This window comes from Limanda limanda, chromosome 7, assembly GCF_963576545.1.
Source record: "Limanda limanda chromosome 7, fLimLim1.1, whole genome shotgun sequence".
NCBI classification, from domain to species: domain Eukaryota; kingdom Metazoa; phylum Chordata; class Actinopteri; order Pleuronectiformes; family Pleuronectidae; genus Limanda; species Limanda limanda.
In genome coordinates this window covers 12,396,901-12,421,595 of record NC_083642.1, presented here as the reverse complement: position 1 = coordinate 12,421,595, position 24,695 = coordinate 12,396,901, and the positions used below count along the sequence as shown (strand labels likewise).

The window sequence follows — 24,695 nt, the reverse complement described above, 5'->3', positions numbered from 1 at the left end:
TGAGGGATTCTTGGATGTGGGGGGGAGGAAGCATGTTGAAAGCCATCAAAGATGATAAAACACAGAGCTGCTAACAACACTTGACAGGTCATAAAATGAGTGAGTCAAAGTGGCTGATAAAAATATCATAAGTCTGTCAAACGTCACCCATACAGCAGATTATCATTTAATTGGATTAGATGAATCCTAGTAGGAATAGTCTCGTGTAGCCTAAGGCCTCAGGCATTCTGGCCTGGGTGAAGCAACCTCATTTAAGATGTCACTGATTAAAATTACACTCAAATATGCATCTTTTGGCTCGGCTGTAAATGGCTAAGTAGGACTATGTGTCCTCTGAGTGTGTGTGTTTGCATTAGTGTGTCTGCTGGAGAGGCTGTCATACTGCCAGGATCCTAAGCACAGAGATAACAACCTCGGCTGACTAACATTAACAATCGGCCTATACTCCAGTGAGGCCAGCTGTCAGGGAGATAGACAGAGACAGAGTGGGTGCAGATGTATTGACAGGCTTCGCTTTGTTCCCTGTTACTGCAGATACCTCCCCCCCGAGGGCAAACTGACTGCAGAGCGAGAGGTGGGATTGTGTACGGGATGAAGATGATTCCAACGAAAGACATGCACTCATCCATCATCCCAAATGTTGCAGGTTTCCTCGTTGAGAATGAAAGACAGCCGTGGCAGGACGAGACAAAGAGCCTGAGTCAGCTGCTAGAGCAGGAGGGGACGTGGTGTTACAGTAGCCATCGGCCCGAGGACATTGCTGCTGAGATAAGGAGCTGAGGACTAATGACTGAGGAAACGAGCCAGTCACAGGATCACAGGAGAGGATGTGGCTAGTTTTAAAGAGGTTAGCAATTAGCATAAACTGGAGAAGAGCGGCTTAGAAAAGGCGAGAACATTGACACCGTGGTCTGAGGGCAGAGCGAGACAGAGATAAAGATGAAGAGTGAGGGGCGTGGCCAGGGCTTAGACAGACACAACACCGGTGGTTAGAGCAGTTAAAGGGCAGGTTGAGGTGTACGGCCCTCCATGACCTCAGGTGTCGACACTACAGCAGGTGTGGCAGGGCAACAGCTACAGAGCGGACACCTGTCATTGAGGTTTGGACAAAAACTATCATATACCATGCAGCTGATGAAACCACTGTGCTGCTGCTGCACGGCGCATACTGGAGCCGCTTCCACACAGACCTCTCCTCAACGCTTAACAATGCTGTTTAATTCTGGCAGAGAAATATTTTCAAAGCTAATTTGTGGCTGAGGGTTAAATCGGCTGACGTGTGTTTAGTCCTCACTGCTAATCTAATAAGAACCATACTACTTGTTCCTGTAATTACAACCATATCTGGTAGCATAAGAAGCCAAACATCCTAGAGTGTGTTTGTATATGAGTGTGTGTGCGTCTGTGTGTGTGTGTGTGTGTGTGTGACCGTGTGTGTGCGCACATACTTAATATTTAATGAACTGAGACACAAACAGGAATGGATGAAGTGATGAATTGCTGCAGGAGGAGACGAACTGTGTGGTCAGGAGAGCCCACATGTGAACATCCAGTTTATTCAAACAGACACATGCACACGCGAAAAAACACGCACAGTCTCCTCTCACACACATATTCCTGTGTGCATGTGTGAAGAAGGTGTGCACATGTAAAATGTCCGCGCGGTTGGAAAGTGTGTCTTAATTAGAGTTAATTAGTGGCTCTGCAGAGTAAACAGCTGAGGAATGGCCTCCAGGCCTGCTTGTAGATCAGGCAGCCGGGAATAGACACAGGTGGCACTGCTGCACGGAGAGGAGAGGAAGGGAGAGGAGAGGAGAGGAAGGGAGAGGAGATGGGAGGAGAGGAGAGGAAGGGAGAGGAGGAGGAGAGGAGATGGGAGGAGAGGAGAGGAAGGGAGAGGAGGAGGAGAGGAGAAGAGCTCTTCATTTGACCTGTCTAACCATAACAGATTTGGCCTGTGTTGTACGTCTGCGCAGTGCCTGTGTATCAAAGCGCAGCCCCTTTTGTAAACATGGCGGTGATAAACCCTGGCTGCAGAGCCTACAGCTGCATCCCAAACCTCAGTCCAAGCCCTCTATAAATCACAAGCCTGTCTTGATTAGAGCCGGCCTCCATTAACACATATGGACACGAGAGGGAGAGAAGAGAGGACTTAAACACACAGGCATCTGGGGGAAAGCTCCAGTCTCCTTTAATCAGGTCTATGTGTGTTTGTGTGCGTGTGAGTCTGTGTGTGTACAGCATTGCCATTCTTTCCCAGTAACAACAGACCAACACAGTGTACCAGCTTTAAGTGGCCAGATTGTTTTATATAATCTGTTCTCTGTGACACATCTGAGAACACAAAATCTATCTATTCAGAGGGAGAGAGAGAGAGAGAGAGAGAGAGAGAGAGAGAGAGAGAGAGAGAGAGAGAGAGAGAGAGAGAAAGTTGGATGCTCAAGTCTGTTCAAAAATGAAATGAATGTGAAGGCAAAAGAAATAGTGAAACAATGCGGCAAAGGGAGAGAGAGAAAGTCCCAGAAAATGGCAGACCAAATTCCTCTTTTCTCAGCTTCAAAGCCCCATTGACTTTGGCCATCCATCATTAGGATGGAACCACTCAGGAAATTCCCACATGGGGACAACTTTGTTCTGACTCTCTCCACTGGAAGTGTAAACTGGGTGTTTGTGTGAGCGTGTGGCTGGGTCTTTGTATATGTGTGTTTGACTCTGCTGAAGAAGGCCTATACCTCAAAAGGGGGGGTGAACTGTCTGAGACAGGAAAGTTTTTCTTAGGTCGCCTGCTTTGTGCACACACAAACACACACACACACACACGCTCGTCTGAAGGAGGGATGTGGGGAGGTCAGACAGGGCACTGCTATCTGTAAATCTATCTGCTGTCCATAGATCAGCTTTCTCCTTAGAGACTCTGAGTCCCATAATTCTTCGGTATTTCCTGGTCAGTTTCCTTCCACCAAAGGGCTGATGAGGAGTCAAGGAAGGCAACCTATTCTGATATGTGTGTCAGTGGGTCAGAAGACAGAGAGGCGGTGTGTGTCATGTTGAACAACATGACCTCAAGAGAGCTCATTCTTTAGATAGAAGGAACCCAAGTAGCGCAGAGAGGAACTACTTACCTTACACCCTCCAAACATGAAGCGATGACAAAGTACCCCTCTTTTAGGGGCCTTGTGCTATGTGGTCATAGCACGGCCTGGTACAGAGTTATATGGATTTAAATTGTATGCATGTGCACCCAAAGACTTTCTTTCTAAGTAAGTTTGCATGCATGAGAAAGTGGAGACAAAGAAAGTTTATGCATCTGCTACTCCCTCCTCTCCCATTCCCTCCTTTCTCCTCTTTTTCCCCTCTTTCCTCCACTTCTGCACTCTAGGTCCGGAGGGCACATCGTGGCAATTAGAGCTCATCACATCATCAGGTGGACTGTAACGGCTTGTTACCCAACGGGGAAAACATGACGCATCCATTGGCGATAAACAGATAATAGGCTTTCCTTGAAATTCCTTGAGTGGAATTGCACCCCCTAGGAACTGTTTACCGTTTACGAGACACACAGGCAAACATGGGTTCGCTCTTAAATGCACAGCCAGCGCGTTGCATCTGTTGACTTTTAAATGCACCATGTTTCCCAGAAGCCCCTGTGACTCAGGAGATCGTACATGTCGACTCCCTGCTGTCGCCTCATTATCGTTAGCGTTCACGTTTGCTCAGTCACTGATGTGGTCTGAACAGACCTTAATGATCAACATACCTTCATCTGTCGTGGGTCATATTGAGAGCCAGGGCAACACGGGAAATAGGTGTGTGTGTGTGTGTGTAGGTATGTGTGCATGCTGGGAATTGTGTCTCTTTGACCACATGACGGAAGACAGAAAAGTCCGCCGGTGACTCACCTATGATACCAACTGTGTCTGGGACAGTCTGAGTGCATCTAATAGCTCTGATTGCAACATGACTGTTAAGCTAGCTAAATCCTAATGTGTTTATGTTCCTGGATTTTGAATCACAGCTTTTGCTTAACTGGTGGTTAGCTTATGATGAGTGAATGCAGTATGTGTGGTTTGAGGCAAGGAAGAGAATTCTGTTAACTACCGGGAATCATTAACTATCTACTTCCTGGTTTTAAAGTTCAAACATCTACCAATGAAACTGTTTAAATGCAGGGAAGGCTTCACTTTCAGGTTTGCATTTCTTAACCCTGCTTTGATTCACAGAGCAAGAGTCTGTTGGGAACTGGTGACCGCAAAGCCTGGCTTCGTTTGATTTATGTGCAGGCCAGTCCACCTTTAAGACCAGGAGAGTTGTAAAATTTGATTCATCATTTATATGCATGAATAAATAGCTTGTGGTCGCATGTGGTGGATGTACCTGCTGCTTGAGCTGGTGCATGAGCCTGTCTTTCTCCCGTTTCAGAGCCATCACCTCGTCCTGGGCTTTCTTCCGTTTGGAGGAGGACAGTTCCAGCAGGGCGATGTTAGCATCCTTCTCACTGATGGCTGCCAGCAAAGCATGCTGCCTGGAGGTGCGACAGAAAGAAATGGAGAACAGAGGGGGCGGGGAGGAATGTTATCATTAAGGAACAAAATATCAAAAGCAAAAAGTTGGAATGTGGTTTTCTTTAATTTTATAGTTAATCCCACAGCACCCACATCTGCAGCTGGGGGCCCTTTGACGTATGCTGATGTCAGAGCAAACACAGAACTCCTTAAAACTCAGACGGAGATTCCACAGAAAACAAGCATACATCTTTGAAGTGGTTGGCTAAATGTTGCAAAAGTGGTGACTCATGGGCACGCAATAGAGTAATGGAGCCTAATAGCGTAGGCTGAGGAGGATATGACATCTTTGGTCTTTTATCACAGCATAAGTGTGTGTCTGGGACTGTGTGTCTGTAGGAGGGGAGGGTGACAACAAATGACTGTCTACAGGTGCATAGGGAACATACCACCCAAGGTTCCTCATACACACAACCAGATGCACACATTTTTTTCTCCCACAGGACTTCGGAGAATGCCTTGCGTAACCCTTGTTGGGGGCAGATTAGTGATGATTAGCCACGTCATCAAACAGGATGTTATAAATCCAGCGGAGTGACAAACACGCATGTTTTCCTCCCACTCTTGTAAACACAGAAGCACAAACATATTCTCATACGTAGTCAGGCAAACCCACAAACACCGACACACACACACGCACACACACAGACAAACACCGACACACACACACACCTCTGGTTGGTTCATTGCCCCCATCACACTGTAAAAATATGATTATAAAGGAAAAGGACGCATGTTTATGGGGGTTTCTAGGCAACCTTGTTCAGTAATAGAATGAGTTTATTTATTCTGTCTTTTCTATCTGTAAACAGTTCATCTGAATGACCAACACAAGAGTATCAAGCTTTAATTGGTGTCTCAGAACTGAAAGTACTTTAAGTTGGATAAACACAACATGGCTGAACTCCCGACTCTTAAATCGCATTTGAAATTAAGAGGGCATTAAAGCATCATGGAAACGTAATGTGTGAGGTGAGGGGTAAAGGAAAAGGAGGAGGGTGGGTGCGCTGCAAATACACTTTGGACTCAATTAAAAATTGACCTGCATCGGAGTGTTTTTATTCCATGATTTCAGTCCCTGCAGAAATAACTCAATTGTGAAAATAAACATGCTGAGCTCAGACATAAAGTCCTGCCGGTCTGGGACTGCATTTTCTGTGTTTTTAGTACAATTATCTGCACGCCGCATCTGGATTCTCCCATTCAAGGCCTTTAATAGGCCCCTGTGTGTTACTGTGAGCTCAAGTGTGTGCTCTCATGTTGTGCATGTATTTGTGCGTGCATGCATGTGTGTCCTGACATGGATCGAAGCGACTAATCGCACCATTCATCATAGGGCAGGATCGCCGTGACACTTTTCGTCTCCCCACACCTCCACTGTTATTCCTTTTAATGCTCACTGTAAAGGGAGTTTGCACACACACACACACACACACACACACACACACACACACACACACACACACACACACACACACACACACACACACACACACACACACACACACACACATATAAGCAGACCTACACTGGACCACTTGTACCAAAGCAAGTGCTTTAGACTGCAGGATTATTCTGCTTGACCTGGCCATTCACAAAGCAAAATTGTTGAAGGAATTCTTAAAGTTTTATCGAATAAATCCTCAGTAAAAATAAATCCACAGATCAAACAACAATGTGATAGATTTTTTAAATCCTTCTTCACGCGGCCCAGTTTTACATCCATGGCCTAATAAACTTAGGGCGTCTCAAATCCTTTACTTTGTGTTAACTGGAGTGAAAAGCTGATGCACTGAGTCATATATGGGCAAAGAATGTGTCGCTGTTCATAAACAATGTGTCAGATTAACAGCTCTAACCTGCTCGCTGGATGGCCATCGTTGCACCACACTGCCAGACATGGAAACTCGTCTCATACCCACCCATCCATTTCCTTATTACATTCGGGATTAACTGCATCAGCTTCAGCTCGGGAATTGTGTTTATCAAGGTTGTTAAGTAACTAGAAAAACACTATTCTGTCTATTTCACTGAGTTTTCCCGCTAGAGCACTTACGCAACGTAAGAGGCTGATGTTGTGCAGCTTCCCTTTGGTGCAGGAAAAGAGTGTGGTGAAAGGTTAGGGTCACTCACCCCCACCCCAGTTAAAGGGGTGGTTTATCTTATCTGTGAGTGCATCTCAAAAAGCCAAACATAGATCCATCTCTTTCTGACCACCACTGACCCACTTCATCAAGGACTGTTCCACTCCCATTCATCAAGTGTCCTCTCCTGAATGAACTACTGAAAGACATGATTTCGGTGTCGTGATACTTTGTTTGTGTTGCGGTGACAAAAAATGCAAAGTTTAACAAAGGAATTTTCAAAATAAGGCGCATGTGAATGTGAAACACTACACCTGTATTCCCCCTTAAAAACACATACTTCAAACATTTTGTTAATTCAAATTGAAGAACTATTAATTTAGTTTTATTCCATTTGAGTAAAGCCAGTAAAATAATAATATATTCATAATCCCACTGTAAAAATAGATTTTTAGACCTGATGAGCGTATATTATGTGGGCATATCTGTGGTGCAGCTGTAAACGTCAAGCTGTACTGTTTTGTTTTTATTGTTTTAAAATATGTCATATCGACTCACTAACAACTTATTATCTGTAAATACAACCTGTTACTGAATTGATGATCGTTTCAGTTTTAACTGCATTTATATATGCATTCATTGTTCCACTAGGCTGAAACTTTGATCCCATGTTGTGACCATGACCTGTGAAGTCCTGACCCTACTCCCGACAAAATTTCTATCCAAACTGGATTAAAGCTGCCAGAGTAAACGCTGTGACAGAGACACATAATACACTAAAGGTGTCAAATAAATGAAGTGGAATATTACGGTCTGACAAAGACTCTAAACTCAGTATCTTCACTGGAGAGGAGACGGCCTCATCTAACTCTTCAACAGAGCCAGATCCTACGACATAAAAAAAGGCCAACATAAATATATATTCACAAAGAATGAATTGTCAAATTCCAATGGCTCAAACAGCCCAAAAATCATAAAGCTTAAATGTCTTACTGTGCCACCAAAAGGAAAAGTGGATGATTCTGGGTGCAGCTAAATTATGTGCTGGTGCAGCTCCATTAAAAAAGTTAGGCCAACCAGTGCAATCAGAGTAAAAGGTTCCCTCTCACCTGCATTCATTAGCACAGGTACAGACTTCCGAGCTGGACATTATTAATTGAGCATGAGACGTTCTGAGCCTGAATGAATGAAACCTTTGAACCACATTGACCTCCACGCTTCACTGCAAGTTAAATCACTTCCAGTCTCTAAATGAAGCCAGCAGAATATATGGCACAGTCTCCCTGTGGCTGCTCTCTGAGTAGAACTGCAGGATTCTGCTGAATGATGACTTCCTAAAACAATAAAAAAAGGGGCATTATTATGATTAGCCAGCCTGTAAACTTTGTCTCCCACATCCTCAATCAGTGGTTGTGTGCACGCATGGAGTGTGTGTGTGTGTCCTCATGTATCTGCTGATTATTATTAGTAACAGTCTTTGAACCTGAATCACACTGGAGTATTTAATCAGATCTAATTTGAGAGGCCATTTGGCTTTCACCGTACAACACACTTGCAATGAACATGAATCTAGCAGACAGGATCATCTATCTGATAAAATACACACACAGTCAGACACACGTACACACACTCACACAGAGAGAGAGAGAGAGAGGGGGGGGGGGAGAGAGAGAGAGAAATGCTTGGACTGTATCTGCTGATCTTGAGTGGGTGAAGCGTCTCTTTTTCCTCCCCTCTTGTCTAGCTCCCTGCTTAACTTAGACTTGGCATATCCTGGACAAACAAAGGATTATCTTCATTTCCTGTCCGATTGAAAGGGCAACAACGTAATGCTTTTTCATGACAAACTTGTGATTAGTCTTCATAAAAGTCAGACCCCGTGCACAGAGAAGTGAAAAAGGACTCCAATAAAAGGAAAAATAAATCCTGCTGCTGGAAACCCCAAAGAAACCCGTCTACTTTTTCCTACTCTGTGAGATAACAATAGTTAAAGTGATAAGATAAACATCTGTGCATTTATATACACCTCATGTCTCATATTTAATATAAGCATTGAGAGCACGCAAGGTTTTGTTGAACAGCATCCGCTGGGATGATATCTTATTTATACGGGGAGAAATTCTCTGCTGGACCACAACATGTGATTCCAATTGAACCTTCATGGTCCCTGGGACAAATTGAGACATTCAGATCTACGGAGGTGGGAGATGGATGGCTAAAGTACATGACCATGCGATGAGAGGTGAGAGGAAAAACAGGGGAAAGAAAAAAAAAACTGAAATGCAAAGAGTCAAAGAAGAGAGGAGAAAGTAGTCGTGCGGGAAAAGGAGATAATTCAGGACAAAGGAAAAGAAAAATGAGGAGAGAATACTTTGATGAAGACGTCTACGAGGTCGGGATGCTGTCGGAAAAAAAAGGACCGTGATGTCACAGAGCAGATGGGCGACTGGCAGGCCAGACAGATTTCAGGGTGACGAGGGGGTTAAGATGGGGTCAAGAGTGAGCGTAAACACCCACATGCGTACATTCGCTCAAAACAAATTCAGAGGAAAAAGAGGTGAAGGGGTGTAGACTGTGGCAGGAATAAAAACTGCCAAAAAAGAAGAGGTGTCAAGAGACAAGGGCAAGAGAACAGAGGAAGTGTACGTGTTGCACAAGAGTGGCTGCTACCTGCTCTGCATGAGAGAGAAAAGAGGCAGGAGAGAGAGGAGGAAGAGAAGAAAGGAGCAAAGGTAAAGATTTATAAGTCCCAGCCTACCCTAAATCAGCTCACTGTGCTCCATGTTGTTATTCCTAGGCGTCACGGTTGAGGGATATGTGTTTATAATTTGTGTTATGACTTACTTGAAATTATGAGTGTGCAGAGTCGGTGGGACAGAAACAGATGCGTCCGTGTGATGCCCGAGGGAACCATCAATACTGTCTGCCCCTAAGTGCAGTGTGTGCATGTGTGCATGTGTGCTTGCATTTCCCTGTCCGTGCGCCCATTTGTGCTTTCATGTCCTTATGGGCATGTGTGATGTATTTTGTTAGCAGAGAACATGGGGAGTCCACTTATATCTGTTCCCAGAGCATCCATTATGAGTCCTTCTAGTTTGTGATCATGGATTTCCACCACTTAACTGTCCGGCTCTGCAGAGACATTCCACGGGCATTTTATGGCTGTTCCTTGATTGTAAGTGTGTGAAGGTGCGGCACAAAGCCGGGGGCCCCTAGGCTAGGCGGGTTCTAGAGGCCTGTGGTGAGAGCAAGCAGAGGACATGAGAATGGGGCATGGTTGAGTGACACTATTATTTATGGCCCTTGGAAGACTGTGTTATTTACAACTGAGGAGGTAGGGAAAATGTCTATTTCCAACATAAAACACATGCTCTGGCTTCATTTGGTAAGCTTAGTGCAAAGCCAGTAGAGATGTTAAATCTGTTTTTTAACTCTAAATGTGGGTTAAATGCATTTTTATGAGGTCCGAGTTCTGGCTACCTCAGGCGGGATTAGCTCCATGTTAACCTGCAACAGCTAACCTGCAGCCACATGCCAGATTTACCTATTACACACTTCCTCCTGTTGGCTTTCCTGGATTTATCCATCTTATTCTGCAACATGGGATCCATCCATGCCCACAGTTTGTATGCAAGTTTGGAAATGTACATCCACTTCAATATTCCCTGTGAGCAGTTACATTAGCCATTACGTGCTAATCCTGCGCAAGAATGCCAAACTTTGAATGCTAACCTTGAGCCGTGCTTCCCAAGAAACATCCATGACAGCAGATGGCTCTACCAGAACTTGGCCAGGTTGTGTGTGTTTTCACTTCACTAATAAAATATACAACCCACTTACTCTGCTCACCCCCACTCCCACACTAGGGCTCAGACTGGCGGTGGTGGAGGTGGCGGTGGTGGTGGTGGTGGGGAGTTCTAATTGAAAGAGTATGTATCAGTTTTACAGCAACAAGGGGGAAAATACGCGGGGACAAAAATCAACAAATCTGCCAAAACTAGCCAAATGTTTAGAGTGGGAGCAGGAACGAGGAGAGATGGCTGACTGCTCCCAGAGAGATGAGCAGGACCAGACGACCACCACTGCATTCCAGCCAGAGAGAAAGAGACCAGGTGGTTGTGTGTGTGTGTGTGTGTGTGTGTGTGTGTGTGTGTGTGTGTGTGTGTGTGTGTGTGTGTGTGTGTGTGAGATGAAGACAACATCTTGTCAATCTTCCTGCCTCTTGTAATATCAAAATGTTTTGTATGTGACATTTTTATTAATTATTCAACACTGTGAGAAACGTGTTTATTTGCTCCCTTCCCAAGAAAGTGAGATAAGAAGATTGATGTTAAAAGTAGCATGAGAACTGATGAAAGAAGAAAAAGCCTGGCTCTCTCTCCAAGTGCAAAAATATGCTATAAAACATCTCTAATGATTAATGAGACATCGTGTTTTTTTACTCGGGTCTTTAAGGAAGTTTTTATGAGAGGGGGTCTGGCCAAGTTTGTCACCATCGTGTTTGTATGGCAACACCAACACTTGTGTTCACAGATTAGTGAACTACAAAACTTAAGGCAGCTCTGAATTAACTTAAATTTGAGGATTGTCGACTTGATATTTTCTGTATATGTAAGAATTAAACAAGTAGGATGCAGTAACTAGAATGGCATTCAGTACCTCTGCCAAAGCCCGACCAAACCCCTAAGCGTTTTTATTTGGATGTGCACCAAACTGCACATACTTATTAACATCTGTCTCCTAAACATGTCAGATTTTTATCTGAGAAATCAACGGAAATGTTGAATAACGCCCAACCTCACAATGTTAAAGAAAGTAAAAGAAAAATCCGTGCCCTGATCCAAACAAGAATTTAATGTTTTCTTTCCTAACCAAGTACTTAAAGTTTAGTAGTAATAGTTGTAGTAGTTGTTGTGTTATCCTGCTAACTAACAGACAGACAAAGCAGACAAACATTAGTCCTTGGCTGAGGAAATAAGAAACATTTTGAGGCACTGACAGGTGCATTCTTCACTTCTATTTACTTGTTTTCCCGTTTTTTTCAGTCCTTTTACTAACCTCATCTTAGCACATTCCAAGTCTAAAGCTCTATTTAAGACACATATGAGACCAATATCGATTTCCTCATCTAACTCTTCGGGGTTGAAAGCAAATAAACAAATTCCCTTAAAATGTTGAACTATTATGTGCCAACAGTCTGACAAGAGTAACCAGTGGGTTTTGTCCTCTCTCACTTCCAGCTCTGTTGCATCAGCTTCTGTGGATCAGCGAGAGGTTGGTGGATTCCTGTTGTTGTAAAAAGAAGATGGATAAATAAATAACGGCTCAGGGGGATGTCAGTGTTGATTATGATGTCACTGGCATCTTTTTCCAATTTGGATGACCTTGTCTCCATGTATGCCCGTATTGGCTCCTACTTTTTCGTTTCTTCGTAACCTCAGCCTTTCACAGTAAACGCGAGAAAAACAACAATCCAAAACACAATCCATATCCAGAGCTGTCTGGCACGAGGCCTCCCTCTACAGTTTCGACCAATGAGGAGAGCTCTGACCGCAAAACCTCAAGGGATCCCATCCAATAGCTGAGCAGCGATTTTCATTCCCTCAATGTGGGAGGTTTGTTTTCTGTCTTTATTGTCACTCAACTGACTGACAGTGTCTCCCCAAGGCACAAGAAATGAGACGGGGGGGTATTGGACACGTGTAGGGCTCTCCTGCCTTGCAGACAGGAACACCTATACACTCACACACACTCACACATACATACAGCAGCTGGGTTGTTTAAAGCTCCCTGTCATCTAAGAGAGAGAGAGAGGTGAGGGTCACAGAATGAGTAACACTGCTGCAGTCACACTACTGTACGAACACACACACACACACACACACACAAAGGGAGGGGGGGAACATACACACATATGCAGTGTGTTAAGAGAGAGCACTAAGGCTTCAGTTTAAAACACTGATGAGATATGCCGCACCCCCCCACTGGTCTGTCTCTGATCCGGCCACAACACTGTCCCACAATCTCACATGTCGGCATAAGAATTGAAAGGAGCTGAAGTCGCTTCTCCAAACTGCTGCTAATGTAAACTTAAAATACCGGGAGGACACCTTCTGCATTGCATCACTGAAAAATTGAGTCCCTCTGTGATTCACACTATCATTTAAAAAAAATATATAACCTCCTGTCAAGTTCAGCACGAGCACTTTGTCTCTCCGTCCTCATTCCGTCACCTCCGCCCCCTCCTCTGCTGCTCATCAAAGAGAGAAGCTTCTCATCTGAGGAGAGACACCTTGGACTTGGACCTCTCTATCATTCCACTTCTCGCTCCCTCTATCATTCTCTATTTGGCTCCGCTGTGCCCTATACTCACTCCGGAGTGGGGCTAAATATTAAGTTCAAGGAGGTTATGCAAACACGTTGAAACAGCCATCCTTGGCCTAAGTATTACCCTGAACCCTTCAATTACCCGCCTTGCTTTCCTCTCCCCCCCCATTCCTCCTGCCTTTTTCCTGTCCTCCGTACGGGTTCTCTCACTCCGGTCATCTAACTGCAGCCTGGAAACACAGCGCACACTCATGACGTGGGGCCAAAAAGCCTTAAAATATCAGGGGCACAGAGTACAACACAGTGGCGGACTATTACACACACACAAACGTGCACCCAAAATACACACGTACACACACAAACCAATGAAAGACGGGTCCAGAAAACAGAGGGAGCGAGTACCCCTGGTGTATTTTCTGAGTTCCAAATGTAGGGCCTGGCGGTGGACCACAGCCGAACCACAGCCGACATGCGGTGGAATGGGAGGCCACAACACTCACTTCCCTTAAAGGAGCCATAGTAACACATACACATACAGCCTATTACTGAATAACACACACAGATGCTCAGACACTCATATCCACACATGTTCAGCAATTTCCTGGATAGCACTGTCATGACGATGGGAGTCCATGTTTAAAAAGTGGTTTGAGGTGAAGGGACAGATCTGTATGGGCTGTTTCCCACAATGCTTTGCCAGACAATTACACAACCCAATTAATGTGGTTACTACGGCACAGCTAGGACTTTGCTCTGTGCAAGCTGAAAGTGCGTGTAGGCGCGCTTGAGAGAGAAGATGTGTGTACGCTCCTTTGGCCTGTATTGCTCTCAGAATTATAGCTTTCCTTGGAGCTTGGACCGGTCGATTTCCCGTCAGTGTGTAAAGGACACGCAGGGTCACACTAACATTCACCCCACACTCCATCGGCCAATCACAGCGATTTCCAATCACAGCCACATGAGCTCAACGATTCAAAAAGCTGCATATCTGGAAAAACTGCGCAGAATATGTTGTGTGTCTTTCCAGCTGCATAGAATGAAACCTGAACTGTGACTAAATAATGAGATGTGTGTTTTTCTTTAAGGTAAAATGTGGTTTTGAAACTTAATTCTGAAGTGAAAACATTTTTACAATCAAAATGACATAAATCTTTAAATAATGTGAACAGTGCTAAAAATACATACTGCCACGTCCGTAATAATCCGTAATAATAATCCGTATTACAGACTCACAGGTAAATATATATTTTTTAAAGGACTAACCTGTCTGACTTTGTTGACATTATTACCACTTTAATGAATTACACACCACAACAAAAAAATACACCATTAATACAGGTAAAAGTTCCGCGCTGAAAATTGAATATTAGTAAAGAACAGAAGAATTACCAGTACTAAAATGTCACTCTATTTGGGCTCATATCTCCGTCAAGGACCAACAGTCCCCTTAAACTCAATCAAGCTGCACCAAATTTCACACACTCATAGATTTCAGTTTCCAAAATATGTCTGATATTTTTTTTTCTTCATAAAGATCAGGATTTATGACCCATACACCACATCCATACACCACATCCATACACCACATCCTTCCACCACTTCTTGGCAATCTGTGTAGTAATTTTGCTTCGAATCAAACAAACAGTGCAGTGTTAAATTGCTACAATTTTTTTATATTTTTTATTTTCAGCATAATTGTGTTTTTTTCAATTGTGGTAGTATTTTAATTTAGCTGTTGGAGTTGGATCTAATTCAAATAAATGTGTAATTTGTAATATCTTGTTGGATGCATCTTCATGATAATTTCTCTCTCTCTTCTCTTCCCTCTTTGCCACCCACCTCCACTCCCCCCATTTTTTCTCTAAAGTGTTTTCTAATTGTGGGAACTGTTGGGTTTCGCTATAAACCTACGGTCTTGACTTGTTATGATTTGACTCTTAAATTGAACTGAAGAGAATATCTTTTATTACAATCGTTTCTTCATTTTGCCTTGGACTTTTGTGTGAAGCACTTTGTAACCTCGTTTAGATAAGTGCCATACAAATAAAGTTATTATTATTATTTGCTGATTGTAGATTTCACATTATCTTATAGATTTTATTTCAATTGCAACTATGGCTATGAAATAAATGCATTGCAGTCAGAAAGTGTTTAGCTCTGAGTGTACAGAGTTTGAGTAAATGCACTAACCACCTGCTCATACAAAGCTGCATGCATGTAAATTAACACGTAGACTGAGCACACACACACACACACATACACACACTGACATCTGCTAATAATTAGCTATCCTGTGATTCCAGCCTCTGTTAATAGCTTTCTTTAATGAAGGATGGTAAAATGTAAGTAGATACAAGAAAAGACTCGTACTGCTGTGCTCCGTGCTGAAGCAGGAAGAACCACATGCTTTCTTTACAGTCTGCTACACAAACGCACTGACCACATACTTACTTATATAGGCGCCATTAGCCTACTTTACACTTTACAGTGTAGAGAGGGACACATATATTTGAAGTAAAGTCTCATGAAAGAGGGGCAGAGATGCAGACACAAAGACAGACAATCTCTCTCTCGCTCACACACACACACACACACACACACACACACACACACACACACACACACACACACACACACACACACCGTCGGCTGGGTGAGGGTGCTGATTAGAGGAGCTGTTGCCAGGCCTGGACAGGTCGGCTGTATATTTAGGTAGATCAGTGAGGATCATAGGATCAAAGAGTGACATGATTACTACCTGGCCCTCTGATAAAAAAAACAAAAACTTACCATTATTTCCCTGTCAATACACACTGGAATACACACATTTGGGAGGTTCACACATATCTCTGAGCGCACACATCCACACACACACACACACGCACACAGACATATACACCCACACCGCTCTATAATCTGGGTAATTTGTACGTTGAAGCTAGTGTAGACAGATCACGCCTCTAGTACATTGAACCTGTTGTATCATTGCATGTGCTTGTTTGGCCTTTGGTGTGAATTCCCAATGGAGACATAACCTCACTTGTAAAGTATAGTTGTTAATAAGCTTCGTGTGAGAAGACACATTCAAACTACGTGCGTTCCTGTCATATCGGTATTTTCTCATTCGGAGAAAGTGCGTGTTTGGAAAATTTTACGAGAGTTTGAAAATTGACGCGGCGATTGTGTTTGCAAGTGAGCACACGTGTATGCAAGCATGAAACAGAAAAAGTGTTATGCCTGGTAATCACTGCTGCCTGCGTCTGGACTCAGCATGGTTACCTTGAGTCCTTGTTAAGTTCTCTCTGCTTTTTCTCCATAACATGCTTCTTAATATATGTGGATCCACAGACAGCACACACACACACACACACACACACATAAACGCAGACTGTACTGAGCTGCTTTAAGTGTTCTGCCGGCCCTCCACACTTGAACATGGATTCCAGAATACGTCTGGTTTTTAATAAAGGGACCAGTGGTAGTGTGCAGTCAGATGCTGCTGACAGACTCAGTGATTTCCAGATAGATAACAATCACACACACGGCCAAGCCAGCTGCCTTGGTAGATTACATCACAGTTATTTTAACAATGGCTTCCACTCAGTGCTTTTGCTGGCTATGGTTACAAACGGGAGTGTGTGCATGTGTGTGACCTGGTTGTTGTATTTCTTTTTTTGATTCTGAAATGATAATTCTGTGCTGAACTGATGCTCTGAGTTTCGATAGGAATTTCAACTTTGCTACACATAAACTTAAAATGCATACAACAAGTCAAAATGTGTTTGTGTTTATGTGCAGAGGAGGGACACGGCTCAATGCATGTGCCTCTATGTGTGTGAGTGTGTGCGTGTGCACATGCTGAGTCCAGGCCGTTAAGAGGGTTACGATGTGTTGTTCTGTGTGAAGACGCGGATGTGCTCCACTGACATTTGAGAAGTGGGGGTGAGAGTGCATTCATTAACTTAATGGTTTCCTTATGCATGCTCACATTTGCATTGTGTCTCTCAAACTCACACACACACACAGATATAAAACTATAGCTTTATGGGATGCACTACTGACATCACACTTTATGAGTGCCTTTCAGCTATGACACTCAACATTACATCTTCACATGTATGACCATATAGACTGTATATAAAGATGGATAATGTTTATCCACTTCCTTATATTGCGCAGACAAAGCTAAAATATCCTAGAAACAATTACAGCAATCTTGTGCATTTGGAGCCACAGTCCAAGCAGAAGCAGTCAGATGGAGCCCAGGTAGTGAGGTCCCCCCCGAACACCCACTCGATCAATCACAAGTCGAGTGTAAGCCGTCAATCAGGAGGTTTGGACAAAGCAAAAACATCAGAGTGGTAAGAACTACCTACAGTGACAGACACCATCTTTGAGAATAATGTTTTAACATGTGATTTGACTTTTTCATTTGGTCCATGTCCCATCCGTTAACATGGAGGAGGACTCTTAGTAACCTATACTGCAGCCAGCCACAAGATGGCGATAGAGACACTTTGGCTTCACTTTTGGGGAGCTGTCATGTCGTCCATCTTTAAATACGATTCAGACTTAATTTCATGTTGTTTCGATTCCCTCATACAAATATACAAAAAATACATCACAATAATGATCCATAAATTCAAATGTAATTTTGCAATGTCATATTCTCTAATACTGAATATCAGAGGGAGACAAACACTGTCTCTCATAGACTAAATGTTTACAATGAGCAGGTAGGTTTCAGTTTTGCCTTTAATTGTCTTTAAATGATTCATTTAAGGACGTTTTCCCATTTCCAACGCAACTTAACAATAAATCTGATTAGATTGTAATGACACAGTCCTGGACTCACTCCGGCCACCGCGTTGTATGCCTGCATGAGAACATTTGTTTAGGTGTGTGTGAGTGTGTTGTAAATTGTGGCCATGGTGTATGTCGGAGAGTTGTTAGGTCTCCTGCCACTGTTAGATACAACAGAGAGAATGCAGGTGTGCATCATTTACAACCCCAGGTTCGTTTTATAGCTACGCTGTGATGGCATGGTGTGCATGAAAGACAGAGCTCTTAATTTTTTTTGTGCAGATGACAGGCTGGAGACCACCTCGGAGCTCCAGAAGATCCCGAAAAAGACTCAGCCGGGGGAATGCCACGGACACACGCACAAACATTTGGACGTGAAAATCTCTCTGTGTCACACAACATCAACTTTAAAAGGGAGGTGAGGAGCACGTGAGAAGTATGAGTTAGCAGGCAAGAGGGAGATGTTTATTGCCCTTTTATCTGCAGTCATGCAGTCAGACATACCAGGAACCGGCTTAGAGGTTTGGGGAAACACTGGCACGAAACACGCTGTGACTGACATGTCAAGATGTCTCCAGTGTGGCATGCGTGCAGATACATGTGGGCCTGTGCTTCTGTGCAAGGGTGCATGAATGGATTCAGTGTTTATCCCGCATGTGAATTGTTTGTGCCAATGTTTCTGTTTGCATGCTCATACGTTTATCGTGCGCCAAACCCCCAAAATGTGACATGTCGGGCCGCTGATGTCAGGAAACTGAGACACTCTGCGTCTGATAAACAAACCATGCCTGGAGGAGGATCTAAACAATGTGCCGCGATTGCTTTATTACTCAGTGTTTGCCCTAGGTGTCATGTTACTGAAGTCTTCAACACCATAAAAGCCCTCTCTGGGGTTCAGCACAGTGTTTGTGTGTGTGTGTGTGTGTGTGTGTTTGCTCTGGCAGAGGCTCCCTTGTGACTGGTTATATTGGACATGCTCAAACAAAGCTAAACACACAACAGGAGCCGCAAGCAATTAGGGCCTGCCATAGTGCATAACTCCTCTCTGAACACCCTCTGTTTCCCCCTCGCCATCAACCAGTCTCTGCTACCATTAGCCTCCATCCACAACACACACACACCCACCCACCCACACACACAATCTCGCATTTCGGTCTCAGCAACAATTGTGCGGTCACTGTGTGCTGGCACTCTGTGTGGCATCAGCGGCAATAATGCTGTTTGTGCGTGTGTCATCTTCAGCATGAAAGGTTAACCTCAGTGGGCAGAGCATCGCTGACTGGCACGGGAATGCGTGTAATGCTAGCAGGCAGCGTAATCCTCTGGATTAATACACATTGGGATGGTTTAGCCGAGAGCCGGGTGGGCCCTCTCTCTTCATTTCACTCTGTCAATGGAACAAATTTGTCTCTATCCACAATATGTCGATACATGATTTCCTGACTGTACTGTTGTGGGATGCAGTTTTAAACGTGGATTTTTTTTCTCTCTCTCCGTTTTGTTCCCAGCTCACTCCTGCACAGTCGATGATTAAGACATCCTGTTGTTGGCTAGTCACAGTGACTGATGGACATCCAGTTTGAATCAGATCCTCTGGAGCCGGAGCAAAGGGTGATATCTCACTGCCTGTGGCTTGGACAAGAGTCGCAGTCGAGATCTGTTTCAAATCAATCGAAGAAAAATGGGTAAACTCAATCTGGGCTGACCTCTTTTTCCCTCTCGCCCCCCTTAAAAACAACTCTCTCCCTCTCTGTCTCTTTGTCTCTTTCTCTCTCTCCTGCTCTCTCCCGGTGTCTCTTTAGCCTTTCGTCACTAAACACCTCATAAGGGAGACCTGTCTTTCGACAAAAAAGGTGAAGGAGGACAGGATGGAGATGTTGTACCGAGGGTGTTGGGGTGTGTGTACTTGTGTGAAGGGGGCATGTCTGAGCCAGTTGTGTACTAATGAAGCTAATGACTGCCATCTGGCCTGCAAAGAGATTTCTCCGTTCTTGTTTTTTCTGTCTTGTCACTGAGAGACCAGGACAGTATCACGGCCCAGCCTGCATGCTGGACAATTTTAGTTTTAACCAAAACCATTATTTTAAGCTTAAGACCCAGTTAGAATGAATGAAATGCAGAATGTGCTTAGATGTTATTGAAAGAGCCACAACGATGTGCATATGTGTGCGAGTGCATGTGTATTTCTGTGGAAATGTGCCTGAGCATATGCGACAGGAACTCTGAGCTTTGGCGTTGTTGCCTCACACTACAAATAAACAGCGGCGTTCGTGCGCGCATACGTTTGTGCACTTGCACTCAAACGCTCATCAATTTGTGAGCATGTCAGCGGACTGCATACCTCTCTATGTTTGTCCTATGTGTGTAAACCTTTTGTAGTGGCTCGCGTAGCTCTCCTGTTACACACACACATGTTCTTTATGGGCTGGCTAATGGAGCTGAGCTCTTCCTGCTGCTGTGATGTGGTTTACTGTTGTTTGATGTGCTCAGGAATTCTGCATAGGAGATCACCCCGAGCTGATCTTATCACATAAAAGCCCTCGCGATGGAAGAAGACACTCAACTCTCTTTTTTAACTTAATAGAGATCTGTGTCCCTGTGAGGCTGTGTGTGAGTAAGTAAGTGCATGTGCACATGCACACCATTTCTCTAATTCAATCGAGTGTGTAACCAGAGGCCAAACACACACATTTGATTTCAGTAAATGCTGAACTCGTGGACCCATGGCTAGAATGGACCAGAGACATGTTAGATATGTTGAGAGAGAGAGAGAGAGAGAGAGAGAGAGAGAGAGAGAGAGAGAGACAGAGAGAGAGAGAGAGAGAGAGAGAGAGAGAGAGAGACAGAGAGAGAGAGAGAGAGAGAGAGAGAGAGAGAGAGCAGAGTAAAGAAACACATGTACTTTTTAATTTCATTCATGACGTCACTCTAAATTATTTCCTGCATGAGGCCTTTTATGACGGGTTAGGGGTTAGAGCACCTGTTTAGTCAGTGTTAGTCAGAATTAACCCTTTCACCACTTAGACGGCTGCTTAGAAGTTTCCCCTCGATGTATTGACAAGCTCGAATCATAGTCAGTCTAGTTTTGTTCCTTTTATATTAATACTGTTGTTCACCTGCACTGAGAACAAACACACAGTTAATAAAGTACGGTGAAAAGAAGTGGAAAATAACTGTTATCTTTCACAGTCACAGTTTTGGTTAAGGTGCATCAGTTTGTAAATTCTACTGAGCAAGTATTTATATTATTAGTATGTCAAGTTGTCATGAAGTCAAGGCAGTTTGAATATTACACCTGATCCCCATATTCTTTTTTTTTTTTTTTGGAAAGCCATCTTGTCCCTGTCCGCACTACCACCTCGGATATATGGATATAACCTCCACATTGTTTATGAGACAAGATATAAATCTACATGAAGCATTTGTTTACACATTAAGGTTCTACGAATTCCTCTGCTGTGTATGACTTTGACGTTTGTGCATTCCACTTTAATGTAATAACTAATAAAATAATGTTTATTTTAAATGCATCAACAGGTTCTACAGGCTCAGCATAAACACAGACAGAAATCAAAGTAAACACACCCCAACCTCCGTAAAGAGGAATTTCAACCTCATTCTTTCATCGAGCACGTATCACTCTATAATGAATGTATAAATGTACACATATTAAAGAACTGAGGTATCCATTACAGTAATGTCAGGAAGTCTTGTTCACCCTCAACACATCAACGTGGTTACAGAGTTCTCTGATCCTGGCTGAAATACCTCCAGACATAAACATGCATATTCCTCATATCAGGAGAGTGATGAATGCCCACATTTTCAATCAGTCAGACACACACTGTCTGGATTCTTTGTTTCATCCTGAAAACCGTGCCATCGTCTTTGTTCACACTCCCTCTAGCCATTTTTACCGCTGCAGGATTCCTGTTTTGTTTGTTTAGTGGTGACCAGTCCTGTCTCTTGTGCAGTCTGTCCGCCCACATGAAGGCCTCCTCTGTCTTACTGATGCTTGCTTTAAAGATGAAGGACTGCACAGATTAAACTGCGGTTGCCATTATGAATAGATGTGACACTCGCTCCAAATAAACTTTGGGTTTTAAGTTTTGTGTGCGTTTTTTTCCCTCTTTCCTTTTCTTCTCCGAGGGGTTTGCTTTGCTTTTTCTTGGACATCAACTTTGATCTTGTAAAAATGAGACACAACTTTTATTACGCAGTTGTGAAAGTTAACAATGTCTGCGATGCTCGTGGATGGTAATTTCTGTCCAAAAACAAATATGACACATGTAGTTTTTGCTTTTATGAGATTGGAATTCCAAGTGGTGTTCCTAACTTCTCTGAGCCCTTCTTTCTTTTCTCATTTATTTTTTTTTCTCCAGATTCTCTTTCCATCCCTTCTCCTTAAATTTCCTCGTATCCTAACTCTCCTTTCCAGCACTAAACTCTGAGTACCCACCGGCCCCAGGAGAACAGTCATGTTTCCAATATGTCTCCATTTAGCAGAGACCAAATGAACAAGACCAGGGCCAAAACAAGAGCAGGGAAAATCATCACATCGCCACTGGCACAATCTGCTTATCTTTCACTGCGAATAGCTCTCATGCTCTTCACATCATCGTTCCTATGTGCACGCACATGCACATGCACATGCACATGCACACACAAATATATGCACACGCACACACACAGAGACACAGATATTCATGTATGCACATGTTGTTCTTTTGACACAAACACATTCAGAGCACATCAGTGAGGATACACACGCTCATCCAAACTTGCTTGGGCTGTTTCCTGCCACTGCCGAGAAGTACATAATGATAATTACAGTTTGGGTCTACATCCCTGAATTAACCAGATCAGACACACACACACACGCACACATACGCACATACACACAAACACACACACAAACACACAATTCCAGAAGTGCTAGGGGCTGCTGTGATGGATTCTGACTGGTTTGCAGTGTTGGAGCAGCCCAGTGCTGGGAAGTGGCCCGTTCTACTATTGTTCTCTATTAAAACCTCCTGGGAACCATCTCAGCAAGACTGAGAGATGTGCAGGACTAATAAAACTCCAGTCAAAGCAGCAGAGTCAGAGAGGCTGAGCCCTCACTTAAGTCTTTATGCAACAATATGTCGCTATGATTGATGAAAACTAGTTGAGATCGGTAGAAGTAAAACTGCAAAAAAGTTCTCACCAACCTCAGCCAATGAGATTATGGTTTTTACGATGTTTGTTACTGTGTTTGTCAGCAGGTTTTCACAGAAACTCCTGTAAAGATTGTGAGGATAGGACACGGGCCAAGAAACAGCCAATAAAAGTTTGGTATGCATCCGGTATTTTATCCCGTTCTTTAACATTGCGAGTGCAAACAACGTTCGTCAGGCATGGGGACCGAAATGAATGAGTGTGTGAAATATGGTGCAGATCCAAATAAAAGATCTGGCGGATATAAATGTGGTGACAGAAGGGGACTGTTGGGCCTTGGTGGTGGTATGAGCTCTGCTGAGTCTAGTTTCTGATGTGTTTGTGCATCGTGAGGAGGGAAGGACACAGACACAGAGAGGAAAAGACAGAGACATACATACACCCAGATAAGGAAAGGCAGATGTGGCCAGAGAAGCCACAGAAGTGGAAAAAACAGGAGCCACAGTTCAGGTGTGGGTGCCAACCACAGAGGCTGGGAGGTGTTTACAGTGTGCGAATATATGCCAGTAAGCCCCACTGACTCACTTGTGTGGGTACAGCAGCATTTTCATGTGCCCATAATGGTAAACCATGCGGGCATTTCACTAAGCCACTGTTTTAAAGGCTGTTTTACAACACCGCCCATGCAACAACATATTACATGCAGCTGCATTTCAAATAACCCATCCCTCCTTCTTCCTACAACTCTCACTGCTGCATGCCGTCTGTTCCCTTCCCATTAACCCCTTCCTCCATCTCCGCAAATATCCACCTGTACTTTAGGCAAAAGTGAGTACCTGTGTGTGTGTATACATCTAAAATCAAATTTAGATTTGCTTTAACGACCATGTCTATCTGCACCAACATTACCTACTCGCTTGACCCCCTCATTCCTTTGGTGACCCTGAGGGCAGGGCTGCCGTTAAGGAGGCCGTCACTGGGTGCTGTGTCCTAGGCTGTCTCTGTATGGCTGCAGGGCCCACCTAATCAATTGCCCACTCATGCACACACTTAAATGTGCCCCCCCCCCTCCACACCAAACACACACACACACACACACACACACACACACACACACACACACAGGACTTCCAATCAATTAGTCTCGAGATTTAAACAAGCCGGTAAACTTGGGGGTGTTAGTCTCCCTTGGGCCAATCAGATTGGACTCGACCCAAAACTTCTATACCAGCCAAATAACACTAATTAGCCTCATATAGGTGCATGCATGCGTGTGCGTGTGTGTGTGTGTGCGTGTGTGTGTGTGTGTGTGTGTGTGTGGGTGTGTGTGTGTGGGTGTGTGTGGGTGTGTTTTTGCGTGTGGGTGGGTGTGTGTTTGCGACTAACACTAATTAGCAGGCCTAGTGAACCTCCTTCCTCAGGACCATTTCCTGTGATAGTAATTATTAGGTATGTGTGATAAATTCCAGGCCCTCTTCCACCCGTCCAGAGATAGAACAAGACAAAGGGAGAAATGCGGACAAAAAAGAGAGGGGGTGGGGGGGGGGAAGACCATTTAATACCCAGAGGAAGTCAAGGAGGGCAGTGTTAACAGAGTGATGAAGTAAAAAGGAACAATCAAAGAATGATTTTATTCCCTGGGGGACAGACTGAGACTCAGTATGAAGGTGAGAGCAGTTTCCAAATGCACTGACTCCTTGAAGTGGCCTCCCTGTCCTCTTCTCTGGTTGTCAATCACTGCATTCATTTTGTTTGCGTGTGT

The 24,695-nt window shown here is 43.9% G+C and overlaps 1 pseudogene; it reads right to left on the bottom strand.

Annotated features, from left to right (window-relative positions):
* LOC133005553 (ERC protein 2-like) overlaps positions 1–24,695 on the bottom strand; it is a 108,613-nt pseudogene that overhangs the window by 4,301 nt on the left and 79,617 nt on the right.